The sequence below is a fragment of the Bubalus kerabau genome, chromosome 2 (assembly GCF_029407905.1).
Source record: "Bubalus kerabau isolate K-KA32 ecotype Philippines breed swamp buffalo chromosome 2, PCC_UOA_SB_1v2, whole genome shotgun sequence".
NCBI classification, from domain to species: domain Eukaryota; kingdom Metazoa; phylum Chordata; class Mammalia; order Artiodactyla; family Bovidae; genus Bubalus; species Bubalus kerabau.
In genome coordinates, this window is record NC_073625.1 from 106605826 (window position 1) to 106621547 (window position 15722).

Here is a 15722-nt window from a genome sequence, read left to right on the forward strand (position 1 = left end):
GGTTGCCATAATCTCACACATACTTGCAGGCTTAAGAAGCCCAATACTTATCACATGTGAGATGGTTCAAGTTTCAAGACACAAGAGTTTAAGGCAAAGGTTTCCAAAACCAGCTCACCATCATTTTCCATAAGATGAAAACATCTAGAATCTCTCATAATTGTATCTCCTGCCAGCATTCTGTATGACTGTTTACTTGTCATTCTCAAACAAGTTTATGAACTTCTTAAGAGGAAAAAAAAAAAAGACAAACTGTTGGATTCTTAGATTTTGAAACTTGGGAAGAAAACACATTTAATAATCCAAATGGCTTCATGAGAAGTGATATTACATTCTTACACTTTATGCACTGATGGTATGTCTGAGATGGAAGAAGCTTTAAGCATCACATAGTTTTATTTTTCAGATGATGAGTCTGAGGCCAGAAAGTTGTAAAATTTGTCAGAGGTCACAAAGTGAACCTGGATGAGAACCTGTGTTTCTTAATGTCCAGCCCAGGACTCCTTCACCATATTATAGGACTTTTCCATTGCTTTTGAAAAAAAAAAGTCTCTCTTTTTTTTATGTTCTAAAATAAAATGCCTATTTACAATTTAAAACAAAAAATTGGGGGGAGCAATAAGACTGGAACATGAATACAAAAAGTATGTGAAGTGTGCCTTAAAAACAACTATAAGTGTGATTATTTCCACATGTAGATCAATATTTGGATATGATAGATACAATCATTGCATTCCAACCCTGTAAGCCTCATATTTTGCTTTTCTAGAGAGAAAAACATATATTCTTATGTCACAAAAAATATATCTCACTCTGGTTGAAGAATCATCTTTTGGGGACTACTTTTTTTTAATTCATTTTCCTTTTTTTTTTTAAATTTCAGTTTATTGGAGTGAGAAGGATATTTGGGCTAAAACTAATCTTTGCTGGCCCAGCTGCTTTACTCAAAACTATACTTCCTTTGTTCTCTTCCTGGAAATTATGTTTTCTCTCTCTTGTCTCCCAATCTTCCACCCCCCACAAAAATAAATGTAAAGCAAGAAATGAAAAGTGTGTACACATACTTCAGCACTTCCAAACCCTGAAGAAAAAACCCACAGAAGTAAATTTACAATGGCAAAATGGTGGTGTCAGCCAGAGCTTTCTATGGCCCTGCAGTAAAAGAGAATTTGTATTGTGCAAAGTTTCAAATCCAAACTGACAGGAAATTTACTCTCCCCACCTTTTGTGCCACCCCTCTAACCTGCCATAGCAAATGTAGAAATTTTATTTAAATTATCTGATCTTTACCCTCTCCATTCCCATGATTACCACTTTCTAATCTCTTCTTAAGGAGACTTTTTTTTTAAGTTTTCTTCTTTAATTGTTTATTTATAATTATTTTTGGCTGCACTGGGCCTTCGTTGCTACATGAGGGCTTTCTCTAGTTGTGTCAAGCTGGGGCTGCTCTTTGTTGAGGTATGCAGGCTTCTCACTGTAGTGGTTTCTCTTGCTGCAGGGCACAGGCTCGAGGTGCTCTGGCTTCAGTAGTTGTGGTGCATGGGCGTAGTTCTGCAGCATATGGAATCTTTCCAGACCAGGGGTCAAACCTGTGTCCCTGCATTGGCACGTGGAGTCTCAACCACTGGATCACCAGGGAAGCCCCCCTTTAAGAAAACTCTTGACAGGGCCACCCTGACATCAGACTGGGCAAGGAAAGGACCTCTCCTGAGTCCTATAGTGGATAGAAGGGCTCTCAGGTGATTCAGAGAAGGGAGACTCGGGTACCATTCTTGACACTGACTCATTCAAGCATGTCCTCCTTTGAAAGCTGACATCTCTAAGGATGTGTTAGGTAGTGAGCCAGGACCATGAACTCAGCTCAGATTAATTCCATTCATTCCCTAGAGATTGGAAATGTGTCTTCTTTTTCCTAGTATTTCCTGCATGTATCTCTTAGTGCCCTGCATAGACAAGGGTGTACAATGCAGCTGTGTGTATATGTTTGATTTATTGAGATATAATTCACATAGCATAGGCACAATATAGCTTTACTTAATAAATGCATGTATTTTAAAACCAATGATATTCTTTCAGGCAAAAATATTTATTGAGCCCCTCACAAATCTTCATCCATTTGCTCCCTGATATGCTTAATGAGGAGTTTTATTTCTTTTCCTAAAGTTTTAATAACTGTGAAAATACAAATGGGGAACTTCCCTGGCAGTCCAGTGGTTAAGACACCATGCTTCCAATGCATGGAGCACAGGTCCGATCCCTGTTCAGGGAACTAAGATCCTGCATGCTGCATGGTACATATATATATATATATGTAAATTTGGCTGTACATATATATATACACACACACACATATATATACACACACACAAATATGATATATATTGTTAATATATATAATAATAATAGGAATAATAATATAACAATAAAATTTAATCTTTAATGAATGCTTATCATGCGCCCATGCTGTGCTAAGAATTTTGTGTGCTTCTTCCCTGATAGCTCAGTTGGGAAAGAATCCGCTTGCAATGCAGGAGATCCTGGTTCAATTTCTGGGTCAGGAAGATCCGCTGCAGAAGGGACAGGCTACCCACTCCAGTATCCTTGGGCTTCCCTTGTGGCTCAGCTGGTAAAGAATCTACCTACAATGCTGGAGATCTGGGTTCCATCCCTGGGTTGGGAAGATCCCCTGGAGAAGAAAAAGGCTACCTACTCCAGTATTCTGGTCTAGAGAATCCCATGCCATGGGATTGAAAAGAGTCGGACACTACTGAACAACTTTCACTCTCACTTTTCTCATTCACTCATCATAATGCCACTTTGAGAGAGGCACTATTATTATCTCCACTTTATGGCTGAGGAAACTGAGGTTCATAGAGGTCACACAACTTGTCCAAGGTCCAAGAGCTAATAAGGGTTTGAATGAAGACCCTAAACCTCACTTGTTACACTACATCAAGAACTTTCCAATTGTCCTCAAAATGGTCATTTACACTTTAGAAAAAAATGTTACACTACATCAAGAACTTTCCAATTGTCCTCAAAATTGTCATTTACACTTTAGAAAAAAATGAAAAAAGCAAATATTTATGAAAAAAAAAAAAAAAACTTTCTTCAAAGTTGAGGCTACTGATATTCAAGAGCAATTAACAGGACATTATTTGTAGACCTAAAAAAATAAATAAGAGAAACTGAAACCCAGTCAAACATAGGTATTCTTCATGATTTTACTGTGAACCAGTTGAGTTTATGTAGCAGTCTGCATACTTATGGATTTTCTTTCACTGCCTCTCTCCAAAGTTTTAGGATACCTGACAAGACCCTGGTGTGGTCATCACCAAAGTATTACATGTAAAATCCTTGCAGTTTCCATTAGAAATAGTTTTGATATTGGAAGTTGAAGGTAACAGATGGAGTTGAAAGAAAAGGACTAAAGGTTGATGTACTTTTAAGATTTTTGAAAAATGCATCTATTTTTTATGTATATAAATATATGACATATTATACATAATATATCTATTTAATATATGTGCATTACCTTACCTGTAATTTTCTGCACACCCAAGGAGGTTGCTCAATAGCAGCATCAATTGGATTCACCAGGGAATCCATAGGCTTTATTTTAGAGATGAAGGACATAGATAACCACATATGGGAAGAGAGGAGCCGGTGCTCCAGGTAGATAGATGGAATTGTGCCCTGAGTTCTTATTCTTATTTCTAAGTTCTTGTTCAAGAACAAGAAAAGAAAAGAGGTGGGGGTAGGAGCTAAAAGAGAATAAACCCAGAAAGAGCACTAAGTTCAATGGACTCCAGCCGAGCAGGGTGGGAAGAGCGTCTGGTGAGGAGGCTCACTCCATCCTTGTCCATACTTTCTACACATTCCCAGCAGCATCGATATCTGGAGAACATTCAGAGATTTCAGACTCCTGGGTTCCACCCACAGCTCGGTGAACTTGAGAAAGTCAAGTTGTTTCTTACTTGTGCATCAAGTCACCAGAGCACGTAGGAGCTTGGAGGAGCTGTTGCATTTTCTGAATATGAAAAAGAAGCTGTCTCATTATGTTATGATGGTGGTGAATGTACTTGCTGGAGTACTTGCATAAATAGTATGTGGTGGATGAGTGATTGTTCTTAACATCTTCATCTCTGAAACCAAGGTGTATCATGCTCCCTCCTATGATAAAGGAAAGAAAGATAAGGCAATTTGAGCATCTTGGTAAAAGTAAGCAATAGTGATACAATAGGAGCTTCACATTTTATTTAGGTAAACCAAATATTTAAGCCATGTTTTGCCTACTTTTACTGGTGTTCAGAACTGTGTACAGGATAGGAGGTGATCAAGATTCCGGGTAGTTCTCATACAGTAGTGCTTCCTAAGGCTGGGTCCCTGCCTCAGTTTTTGGTATACTGGAGGGGGGCAGGGTGGGATGGTATGGTTATTAATAAAAACAGATTCTCAGGCCCGACTCTACACCTATGGAAACATAATAATAATCTCTGTGTTACACGGGATCTGGGTATCTGGTTTTTAATAAGCTCCACAGTAGATTTTTATGCACAATGTAGTTTAAGAATTATTGCTCTGAACTGTAAGTCCTCTGAAACAGGAATGGAAATGCATTCATCACTGTAGCCTTTTCAGTATATTGAATAGAATAGGTGGCCAAAATAACATCTGTTGAGTAAACGAAGACATGAAGAAAGAAATGATTTCATCCTTGATCCTTCTAGAAACATGTTTTCATAGTCAGAGACCTTGGCAGGTTGTGTATAGGGTGAGTAAGGCAAGCTTTAAGCTATACCTCCTGATGAGGAGGGAGCTTTATATACAGAAAATGCCCCTTTCAAAATGATCCAGGAAGACTTTTAAGGAAAGCCTCCAGGGAGCTAATTAAAGAGTCAAAAGCAGACAGGCTGCTGAATTAGGTCTTTGGTAAGCCGCTGAACTCAAGGAGGAAAATCGTAGATGGGCAATAACCTTCGAAAACCCGGCAGCTGGGGAGATACACACCGAAAGCAAAAGGTCAGAGGACAGATCACGGGCAGTAAACTGGTAGCTAGAAGGGACGAGGCAGCTGTACATCCAGCTTCTAGAAAGCATTAAGTCTGTGTCCAGCGTAGGGGAGAAAATTGGAACGTGAGACATATCTGTGTCTAATTTTAGTGAACCTTGGGTGGCGGGGGTGGGTGGACACATGGGGGATGTTAATGGAGTAGAAGAGCTGTCTGAGCAGTAAAGCACAGAACTTGGGCCATGGCTCCCTAATTTTAAAAGAACTTTCACTATTTGTGGGTCTGGTTCCTTTGAACAAACACCCGAGGCTACTTCAGGGCAAGGCAAAAATAGGCTTCCCTGGTGTCAGAGGATGGGATGGCTGGATGGCATCATCGACTTAGTGGACATGAGTTTGAGCAAACTTCAGGAGATAATGAAGGACAAGGAAGCCCGGAATGCTGCAGTCCATGTAATCACAAAAAGTCGGACACGAGTGAGCGATCGAACAACAGTTAACTGTTATAAGTTGCCTTTTACTATGATTGTATAATTAAATTTTCTGTTATAATGTTATTTGTTTTAGCCACATTGGAGTGCAACCCTTAGTGACTTATATCTCAAGCTGGCTATTACCACACATGTCCCCACATGCTTTGATATTTTCCAAATAAAGAATTCCTTTCTTTTCCAGCTTGTAATTACATGAAACCTGCAGACAAACCAACTTAGGAGATTTTCCCAAGAATGCATAAGTATAGATGCTAAAACTTCATAGGACGAGAGCTGTGCCAACGGCCAGGGACCTGTGACGGTCTGATCTCACATATTGCTTCATCCACAGCTTCACACAATGTTGTAGGAGCTGAGCCAGAGTGGGTGATGCAATTATTCTGAAATAGGCAGTGGAGTCCCAGTGTTCTGCACAGCAATGCTAATGGAGCATCCTTGACCTCAGTTCTCCAAAACCCTTGAATAGCATGAAAGAAACTGCAGAAAGGGGTAGGGCTTCCCCAGAATTCCTTTAAGATGCAAACAATCTGGCCCAGTCCTGTGGAAACCACACAGATCTCAGCCAACTACTGCCAAATACAGCAGCAAATCCCTCTAATTAGGAAGGCCAATTAAAGAATTCAAAGGGAAATGGTGAATCCCTTATCAGTGAAGAAGGGTGTTTTCTCTCTTTAAAACATTAATCATCTGTGAGGTATTGTCCCAGGATAAGGACCCTCATGTCCGCCTATGACCAGCATTGTGGCAAAGAGTGAGTTATCTAGCAGAGACAATCCGAATACAACCAGGCAATCCAAATTCACTGGCTGTGTTCTCTTTTCTTTTTTGAATTCTTTTTATTGCTTATATCATGCTGAAAAATTCTTGCTTGATCTTCTGACCCAATAGCTCACATGAATCATGATTTTCCTGTGGATGGAAGGGTGTGTGCGTGCTAAGTTGCTGCAGTCATGTCCAACTCTTTGGGAGCCTATGGGCTATAGCCTGCCAGGCTCCTCTGTCCATGGGATTCTCCAGGCAAGAATACTGGAGTGGGTTGTCACACCCTCCCCCAGGGGATCTTCCCAACCCAGGGATCAAACTCATGTGTCTTAAGTCTCCTGCTTTGGCAGGTGGGTTCTTTAACACTAGCACCACCTGGGTAGATAAGAAAAAGGAAGATCAGTTTGGCAAATTATGACCTGTTGGCAGTGAGTAAAATGAAGAGCTTACTAACTAAACCACCACAGGCACGTATGGCCCCTCTGGTGCAGATTCCTAATTTGTATTTCTGACTCAGAACTTGAGGTTTTGGTTGTTTTTTGTTTGTTTGTTTGTTTGTTTTTTCAATTAAATCCACTTAGGTTCTTAAGTAGGGGAAAAATACTAAATTGCCTTATAAGGAATGTACAAAGGAAATGTATCCATCTGAGATACTAGAACGATGCTGACTTCTGTCTTTGATCTACTTTTTTATCAGCTAACAGTACTGGTTACCAAGCATTGGTCTATACATTTCCCCTGAACTCTCTCGTTTCATTCTCATGGTAACTTTTTTAGCTAAGTACTATGATTATCTTCCTTTGACAGATGAGAACACTGAAGCCTAGAGAGTTTAAGTAATTTGCCTGAGGGCAGATGGTAAAGAATCTGCCTGTAATGCAGGAGACCTGGGTCCAATCCTTGGGTTGGGAAGATCCCCTGGAGAAGAGAATGGCAACCCATTTGGCAACAATATTCTTGCCTGGAGAAACCCATGGACAGAGGATCCTGGCAAACTACAGTCCATGGGGTCACAAAGAGTTGGACACAACTAAGCGACTGCTGCTGCTGCTGCTGCGTCCTTCAGTCATGTCCGACCCTGTGCGACCCCATAGACGGCAGCCCACCAGGCTCCCCCATCCCTGGGATTCTCCAGGCAAGAACACTGGAGTGGGTTGCCATTTCCTTCTCCAATGCATGAAAGTGGAAAGTGGAAAGTGAAAGTGAAGCCGCTCAGTCGTGTCAGACTCTCAACGACCCCATGGACTTCAGCCTACCAGGCTCCTCCATCCATGGGATTTTCCAGGCAAGAGTACTGGAGTGGGGTGCCATTGCCTTCTCCAACAAAGTGACTAACACACACTAAAAACTTGGTAAGTAACAGAGACAAGACTTGTACCTGGGGCAGTCAGATCCCCAGCAGGATCTCCTAGTCATTTAATACCATCACTAGAAATACACTCTATTACCCTTGATGTTGAGTAAATGTGATGAGATGGCCTTTGCAAAGTGTTTTGTGAACAATGAAGTCATATCCTTACATAATATATCCATGTTATTATTACCAAAATCCATTTAGTTCTCTGATTCATTGAGATGATGTAATAGACCTATTAAAATTTGGCGTATGCAGAAATGTAGAACAAATGAACAAATTTCTAGTGATGATATATCTTATTTAAGCTCAATCATTGAGGAATGAAAGAAGCCAATAGAATCATTGGCTGTGATTTCTTCTCGTTTTTCATATATCTGTAAAAAACAAAATAGATTCATTTGACCTATCTTTTATTCTTTAATTGCAGACTAATGAAAATAAAGGAATGTATAATTAAGGATAATAAGAGAGACAAAAAATATAAGCAAAGCAGTTTATATCATTTTTTAATGCTTTTTGTAAATCATTTGAATAATTTTGCATGAAGTCATAATGATATGCTCTTCTTTGAGATAAATCACTTGTTTTTTTGATTCAAAGATGCAAATTTTTTCACATCTTGATGTTTTTGAGATTAGTAGATGCCTTACAATCAATGTGAACTTTTTATGTAGAATTCTTTATCCTCCTTCCACCCTCCAAGAAGCCATTATTAAAACTATGGTGAATTTTTGAATCTTAGAATAAGCATATAGTACTTTACATTCTTGTTAAGATTTATTACACTAGGTCAGTAAAAATAGAATGCCCATGGTATTGCTTGATGGACAATTAACTTTGCTCAAACTGGCAAATTAGACTTAATGAAAAAATCACTGACTATCCTTTAAGCGTATGTTTAAAAATATAATTGTATACCTATATTTGGGATTCTAAGTGCCATTCTTCCACTAAAAATGACTACAGTTCATTGCAGAACTGAAGCAGTGAAAATCCAGGATGAACTTAGAATATCTTGCTGTGCTTCAAAACAAAGAACTGATCACAAAATGATGAGGTCACATCAAATGGATACAAGAGCCAACTTGAAAGGGATCCACATAGGTTCCACTAATCGAACATGTGACAATCTGTGCTTTGAAATGGGTAATTAATTTATTATAATTTATTAAATAAAATAAGAACCCATGAATCCGAATTTATAATAAATAAATACATAAATAAATAACAAGTGAGAGGGGGAAGCTCTTCTTACAATAGAATGCTATACCATAAATTAGAAAAAATGATAGAATTTAAAAATAACCATTTTGCAGTCATCCATAGTATTCAGTTAAGTACATCATCATGGGATATCATGATGAATGGTAGAAGTTTGATGAGAAACAGGATATGTATAAAGTCTCAAAAGTATATTTCCACAGATTTCTTGTTGAAATCAAGGGGGAAAATGGTAACCTTGCAATGGAGAAAACTGACACAGAGCACTTCAACTGTAGTCAAAGTTTATACCACCAGCAATGGGACAGCCTGACATCAGGGGTCTCCTCATCAAATGCACGTGAAAGACACAGCATTTCTTACACACCATACCTGCTGCCAATGGCTAACAAGCACAAAAACATGAGGAAATAACAAACTCCAAATGATCTGCATTCTTTTTAAAAGGCAGTGTCGTAAAAGGCAATGAAAACCTGAGAAACTGTCCAGAATAAAAGAAACTAAAGAAACATGATAACTGAAATTATTGTGGTATCTTGTATTGGACTCTGAATTGGGCATGGAGGTGGGGAGGATGGCTATAATGGACATTATTGGGACAACTGGTAAAACTGGACAATGAACCTTAATTAGACAATTGTACTGCATAGCTACAAAGCAAAAAGCAAAGGAGAAAATGAAAGATGCACCCATGTGAATGCAGAGTTCCAAAGAATAGCAAGGAGAGATAAGAAAGCCTTCCTCAGTGATCAGTGCAAAGAAATAGAGGAACACAACAGAATGGAAAAGTCTAGAGATCTCTTCAAGAAAATTAGAGATACCAAGGGAACATTTCATGCAATGATGAGCCCAATAAAGGACAGAAATGGTATGGACCTAACAGAAGCAGAAGATATTAAGAAGTGGCAAGAATACACAGAAGAACTGTACAAAAAAGATCTTCACAACCCAGATAATCATGATGGTGTGATCACTCATCTAGAGCCAGACATCCTGAAATGTGAAATTAAGTGGACCTTAGGAAGCATCACTATGAACAAAGCTAGTGGAGGTGATGGAACTCCAGTTGAGCGATTTCCAATCCTAAAAGAGGATGCTGTGAAAATGCTGCACTCGATATGCAAGCACATTTGGAAAACTCAGCAGTGGCCACAGGACTGGAAAAGGTCAGTTTTCATTCCAATCCCTAAGAAAGGCAATGCCAAAGAATGCTCAAACTACCACACAATTGCACTCATCTCACACACTAGTAAAGTAATGCTCAAAATTCTCCAAGCCAGGCTTCAACAATATGTGAACCGTGAACTTCCAGATGTTCAAGCTGGATTTAGAAAAGGCAGAGGAACCAGAGATCAAATTGCCAACATCCGCTGGGTCATAGAAAAAGCAAGAGAGTTCCAGAAAACATCTATTTCTGCTTGATTGAATATGCCAAAGCCTTTGACTGTGTGGATCACCACAAACTGTGGAAAATTCTAAACAGAAATACAAGAGCACCTGACCTGCCTCTTGAGAAATCTGTATGCAGGTCAGGAAGCAACAGTTAGAACAGGACATGGAACAACAGACTGGTTCTAAATAGGAAAAGGAGTACATCAAGGCTGTATATTGTCACCCTGCTTGTTTAACTTATATGCAGAGTACATCATGAGAAATGCTGGGCTAGATGAAGCACAAGCCAGAATTAAGATTGCTGGGAGAAATATCAATAACCTCAGATATGCAGATGATACCACCCTTATGGCAGAAAGCGAGGAAGAACTAAAGAGCCTCTTTATGAAAGTGAAAGAGGAGAGTGAAAAAGCTGGCTTAATGCTCAACATTCAGAAAACAAAGATCATGGCATCTGGTCCCATCACTTCATGGCAAATAGATGGGAAACAGTGGAAACAGTGGCGACTTTATTTTGGGGGGCTCCAAAATCACTGCAGATGCTCACTAGAGCCATGAAATTAAAAGACGCTTACTCCTCAGAAGGAAAGTTATGACCAACCTACACAGCATATTAAAAAGCAGAGATGTTACTTTGCCGACAAAGGTCCGTCTAGTCAAGGCTATGGTTTTTCCAGTCGTCATGTATGGATGTAAGAGTTGGACTGTGAAGAAAGCTGAGCACAGAAGAATTGATGCTTTTGAACTGCGATGTTGGAGAAGACTCTTGAGAGTCCCTTGGACTGCAAGGAGATCCAACCAGTCCATCCTGAAGGAAATCAGTCCTGAATGTTCATTGGAAGGACTGATGTTGAAGCTGAAACTCCAATACTTTGGCCACCTGATGCGAAGAGGTGACTCATATGAAAAGTTCCTGATGCTGGGAAAGATTGAAGGCGGGAGAAGGGGATCAACAGAGGATGAGATGGTTGGATGGCATCACTGACTCAATGGACATGAGTTTGAGTAAACTCCGGGAGTTGGTGTTGAATAGGGTGGCCTGGCGTGCTGCTGTTCATGGGGTCGCAAAGAGTCAGCCATGACTGAGCGACTACTGAACTGAACTGTATAGCTATTAAATATTCTCAATTAAATAACTGTACTCTTTTATGTATGGGCATGCCCTTGTTTCTTTTCAAAGAAAAACTGAAATATTTAGGGGTAAAGAAATAGATTACAGATACTTTCAAATGAGTCAGCATAATAATATATCAATATATCACATGGAAAGAGAAAGGAAATTAGCTAAGTGTTAACAGTTGGCAAATTTGGATTAAGACAATACAGCAGTTAGTTTTATTATTCTTAAAATGCCCCTGTAAATTTTAAATTATTTCAAAATAATTAAAATACCTAAAATACAGCTTAAAATTTGTAATACACTTGTATGGTGTTTGAATGTATTTTTTTCAAATAAATTTTGAAGCATTTGTGTCAATGGATCTTTTGATAGAGTCTGGAAATTTGTAGTAAGAAAGTGGTAAGTAGATAAACTTAATGTGTAAGTTAATGGTCAGCTCCATGTTTCAAAAAAGATTCTTGGAAAGAAAAGTTGTTATATGAAGGAAAATCTATTTGGAAAGTAGATTTTATATAAAACCTTGGATTCTCGTTGTATAACAGTTCTTATTATCTGCTTTGAAACTTAAAGAATTTTAAAAGTAAGGAAAATAATTGGATTGTTGGATAGTATAATTGCCCAGCAAAACAGAGTGAAGTTCCTTGTAAGGACATTTGATGATAAGCCAATATGTGAAAAGCAGAATATGAGTTATGGGATGCATTTGTCTCTAAGAATAAATTCTGAAAGAATTGTTTTATAATCTTTCCAAGATAGAACCAGAATTAAATTAAGGAAACATTGATAACAGTTAAGAATTATACATTGGTATCTTATATCATGTATTTATATTTCTTTAATGTAAATGCACTTATAATCCTCCAAGTAGCCTGTTGTTTTTGTTATGCTATCTTCTGGTTGACTTTTTTTTATAATGCCATTTTCTATATATTATCTTAGTTCACAGTTTAATTCTGCTCTCATGATACAGTTTAATTTTAAAGGAATGACAAAGTGGACTGTAGCATGTCATATGGTCTAGGTCCTCAATTATTCATGATTATAGTTCATTGAGACATATAAATATACCATCATCAGAGCAAATAATCTGATTTGTATGAAAGTTGCAAAATGGTTTGCTTTGGAATCCAAATTGAAAACAGACAGGGGAAATGTTATTGATATTTAGTAAAGTCTTGCTTTCTCTAGTACAAGTCTCAGGGTTACACTTACTTTTAAATAAAAGCTTGAAAGACCATGGCCAATAGATAGAGAAAGATGTTCCTTCTGACTCCTGTTGGTAACTAATCTGTGTTGGGTACCTCAGGCAACTTTGAAGTACTTTTTTTTCTTTTTAACAACATGTAATGTTATAGACTTCCCTGGTGTCTCAGACGGTAAAGTGTCTGCCTACAATGAGCAAGACCCAGGTTCAATCCCTGGGTCAGGAAGATCCTCTGGAGAAGGCAATGGCACCCCGCTCCAGTAGTCTTGCCTGGAAAATCCCATGGACAGAGGAGCGCAGTAGGCTACAATCCTTGGGGTCACAAAGAGTCGGACATGACTGAGCGACATCACTGTCACTAAGGTTATAGAAATGTGTTCCTCTCCTACTCTCTGTGTAAAACCATTTAAAGCTGCAGTTGTCTTATCTGGCTGTCTGGACTCATAAGAATATCAAAATACTTGATAGGCTAATGAGGCTGACCTTGACATAGACATTCATTAGGGCCGAGTTTAAAAACCCTAAATTACAAAATCATCAGTTCACAAGAAGATACTGAGTACTGACTATGTGGGAAGGATCTCTCAGTTGCTCTAAGAGAAACTCAGCTAGAGTAGTTCCTCTGTTCTCCTGAAGCTCAACTCTATACTGACTCAACAGACAAGAGTTTGAGCAAACTCCGGGAGATAGGGAAGGACGGGGAAGCCTGGCTTGCTGCAGTCCATGGAATCACAAAGATTTGGACAGGACTTAATGACTGAACAACAGCAACGTAAGTAGCAAAGATCCAGGCAATATACTCTAAGCGTTGTGGGAGTGGTAGAGGACGAGGACCAGCGAGCAGTGGGGCCACCCCGCTTGCTGCGGTGGGACCCACCCCCATTTTTAAGGCAGAGCTAAAGACCACAGACACTGTAATACCAAACATGTGAAAGCCAAACTCAGTGAGGTTGTTATTTGATAAGAAACACATAAGATAATTCAAGTTTCCAGCTTTTTCTGATCTGAATAAAAAATATTTCTTAGTTGGGCTTCTTAAAGCAACTGAGGCTGGGGTGGAGAAGGGAAAGGGGACAAAGGTCAGAATGCATTCTCATCCATTACAAATATGACGGTTACTCATTGACAAATTCAACTTCCAAATTATGAAAATGAGGATAAAGCTATTGTACATGCTTTGCATCTTATACCTGGTGGGTGGGTTAGGAGGATCATATGAAACTGAAAGGACTTGGAAAATAATTAAGTGCTATAAAAAATGTAGAGGATTGTTAATAACATCTGACATTTATTAAGTACTTATGTGCCAGGGATTGTGCTGGCACTTTATATTCATTGCCTCCAGTAACCCTTCTGCAACCCTCTGAGGCAGATGCTATTATGAACATTTCAGTGAGGAAGAGACTGAAGCCTACAGTGATTGATGACATATAAGTAAGTGCCCCAGAGAGATTTCAGGCTCCAGCGACCTGATTCAAGAGTCCCACATAATTACTCTTCTTGTTGTTTTTCAGTCATTCAGTTGTGTCCGACTCATTGTGACCCCATGGACTACAGCAGGCCAGGCCTCCCTGTCCTTACCATCTTCCAGAGTTTGCTCCAACTCGTGTCCATCGAGTCTCAAGTGGGTGATACCATCCAACCATCTCATCCTCTGTTGCCCCCTTTTCCTCCTGCCTTCAATCCTTCCCAGAATCAGGGACTTTTCTAATGAGTCCGCTCTTTGCATTAGGTGGCCAGAGTATTGGAGCTTCAGCATTAGTCCTTCCAATGAATATTCAGGATTGATTTTCTTTAGGATTGACTGGTTTGATGTCCTTGCAGTCCAAGGGAGTCTCAAGAGTCTTCTCCAGCACTGCAGTTCAAAAGCATCAATTCTTCAATGCTTGGCCTTCTTTCTGGCTCTCAGTTATTATGGGTGAAGCTAAAATGGACTTGTGCCTATGGTCTATAGCTGGGCAGGAGAAAATCCTGTTCACTCTCCCAGTAGCATCCAGGATTAGGTTCAGGGTCAGCATGGGGATAAATCATGCACTTCACTGGGGGAGCCACAGGTACATGGAGCATTCAAGTCTTGGGGAAAAGAACATCTTTCCAGAGAATCACTAAATCCCTTTGCTGATGTATGCACAGGCATGCACACTCCAGCCCTGGCTATTTAACCAAGCTAATTTCAAACTAATATTCAAGGCTTACAACAAAGGCACTGATTAATCTATTAGCTGCGCCTGGAAATGAGCTGAGAAATTATTGCTTCAACTGTTCTCTTCCTGCTCAGAAGCCCAATAGGGGCTGCCCCATGCTCTCTTCAAGCTAAGGGTTGAATGGAAGCAAGGCAACTCAAGGACACAGATTGAGACCCAAGTAAGGAGAAGCTGAGAAGATAGCAGCTGATTTAGGGGACCTTGGCTTCTGATTATAAAGGTGAATCCAAATGTTGCTCCAACTCTCTACTACATCTCAGCAGAAGCCTGATGCTGAGAGCAAAATGTGAGATGAGGTTTGCAAATAGAACCCCAGAGGAAACATGCGTGTGGCTGTGCATTGTACAAAAGCAGGAAGGAAGGGAGGCGAGACCCACGGCCAACTGTGCACGGGGCTTTGCCTTTGTTCTTAGAGTCAGTGGGAGTGTTCCTGGCTCTGATGGATCCTGGCTGGCACCAAGAAAGCCTCTCCCACACAATGCTTCTGCATCCTCGCGTGTAACATCTCCTGTTCCAGGCCCCACCAGGAACTATCTATCATGTGGAATTGTGTGCTTGCAGGAGAAACAGTAGCTCTAGATGAAAGTCCCTGTGCAACAAAACAAATACCTCAATGCCATCCAGTTTGGAAGAGATATTTCCACAGATTCTGACCAGGCTAGCATGAACAGCAAAAACACATTCACTCGCCTATCCTGCCTTGCCCTTCCTGACACCTTCCCGAGGAACAAGACAACAGAGGTGAGGAAAGCCACTTGGGATCCTCTGACTTCCCTCCTACAAGCCAGGTATCTTTCCAACCGCACCCTGAAGCTCACTGCCCTTCGGTTTGTTGGGTGTCAGGCTCTGTGCCAATCAATCACATCATCATTTTGTGTAGTCCTCAGCACTGCTAAGAAATTCATGTCATTATCGCCCTCCACCTTTTTTTTTCCCCCTTACTGATAAGGAAATTGA